Source organism: Charadrius vociferus, unplaced genomic scaffold (genome assembly GCF_000708025.1).
Source record: "Charadrius vociferus isolate BGI_N301 unplaced genomic scaffold, ASM70802v2 scaffold32, whole genome shotgun sequence".
Lineage (NCBI taxonomy): Eukaryota > Metazoa > Chordata > Aves > Charadriiformes > Charadriidae > Charadrius > Charadrius vociferus.
In genome coordinates, this window is record NW_009647856.1 from 12196634 (window position 1) to 12198784 (window position 2151).

The window sequence follows — 2151 nt, forward strand, 5'->3', positions numbered from 1 at the left end:
ACTCCGCTCCTCGCCCCGGCTAGCTCCTCTTATAGCCCGGGCATGGGTCACGTGGTATGGAATACCTGCCCCCTGCCGGCTCCTGGGGAGATTAACCCCATCCCTGCCGGAACCAGGACATCACTGCAGTCCTACCCATAGGGCTTTCCTGCTTGTAGATGCTGAGGTGAGCCCTGTGAACTGGAGTGGGTGACAGCATGATGTGACCCATCTGCCCTGGGGTGGAACTGCTGGGGTTAAAACTATCATTAGGGAGATGATTCCACTTGGGCGCTGGCTCCCCATGGCCTCTCCGTGTGATCAGTCACAGTTGACTCTGGGTATTCTGTGCTGCTCTCTGCTCCAAGGCATACCTGGGAGTAGGACCAGGCTTCTCCGGTCCCCTGCTGCCATGCAGAACCCTGCTAAAGCAATCCGTTTCCAGCCGCCAGGACTGGAACTGCCTGGAAGTCTAACTGGAGTTGAGGATGAGAATTCAAATACCTCTGCTGTCTGTCAGACCCCTGCAAAAGCAACCAAACCATGTCCTAGCTCTAAGTTCTAAAGCACGGAGCCATCTCCCCAGTTAGAATTCCTCCTTCCTGTGCTGGGTGATGGCTGCTCCCCAGACTTGATGCAAGAATCCCTGCAGACAGCTAATGAGCTGGAAAAAAGGGATGTAACTTTGACCTCTGCAGATTCCCCAGTCTGGAGCAGATGATTTCTTCATTGGGAAGTCTCCTGTCCTCCAAGAAAAGGAGCTGGCTGGGTTATGGTGGGCAAGCTGGAGCTGCAGCCAGGCTGTGATTGAAGGGCTGACAGTGTTGGTTCTGGGTTACACTGGATGAAAGCTTAAACAACTTTCAGGCAAGGGTGGTGGGAGGTGGGGGTTATTAAAGCCCTGCTGGATCAGGGTTGGATAGCACCAAGAAAGAGGGAACTTGGCCAAGACCTTGCGAGAAGATAGTGGCAGAGCTCTACAGGCACTTTGAGCCTCCTCCCTGTAAGACAATGATGGACAAATCTGCCCTGTGATCAACCATTACTGCAATAATGCAGCAGTGAACAAATGGTGGTGAATGGGCTGGAGCAACATGGTGGAACCATGGATCCTTCAGGTTGCTTCATGTGGTGTTGTTTAGTGGACACTTTTTTATGACCCGCTTTGCTACTCCATCACACAGGTAGGGGAAATCAAGCTGAAGCTGTGCAATGGAACCTGTGCTGCTCTTGGGTGTGCGTCTGGAGGATCCACCACTCATGGAGAGGCCATGGCCACAGAGCTGGAGATGCCAACTCCTCAAAAGCCATGGGATTGCTTTCTCTCCAAGGAAAATCCTTTCTTTCTCTCCCTTGCTGTGTTTGTGGGAGGGCAGGAGCAGGTCTGTGCTGATGGACATACAAGAACAATTGGCTTCAGTAATACACAACTGCTCCAATTACATCAGCCTCAGTGCTGTGTTGATTGTTTTCCAAGCTGTAGATGCACATGGATATGCTCCTGCCCTTGCTCAGTCACATTGGGTTGGCTTGTGGATGCAAGTGGGAGTGATGGTCACCTCATGTGTTCCCCTAGCCTGCTGTCACTCACATTTTGGGGGGACCAAACCAGTGGCTTCCAGTCCTAGCTGTCTGTGGAGAATGAAGCCACCAAGGAAATGTGGCAGCTCTCAAGACCGTGCCTGGAAACTTCCCAGCACACGTACCTGTGGGCACAGAGACAGAAATCATCTTTGTTCTTTTGGAAAGCATCTTTGAGCCCTGAACAGTCTCATTTCTGGCAAATGGAGTGGTTACCGTTCCCTTGTGAGGGTCATTGTCAATGCTAGGGGCATGGTGTGGGGACAACCAAGTGGAAACCCAGGAGGTGGGTTGGCCCCATCCCCAGGAATCTAGGGGGTAGAAAGTGACCACCTAGGACTGATAAGAGGAGGCCCACTGAGCCCCAGCAACTTTGGGGTGTCTCAAGGGGCTCCATCAGCAGAACAGAGCCAAAGATGGAGAGGACCATCCCCAGAAGGAGCAGCCTCAGAGGGTAGTCTGCTCACCCTCCCTGACGGCAATGGGACATGCCTGACATTGCTCAGGCAATTCCACAGCAGTGACTTGTGCACGGAGCAGGTTTCAGCCCATCAAGAATCTTCCTAGGGGTCCATCTACCACCCATTCCTG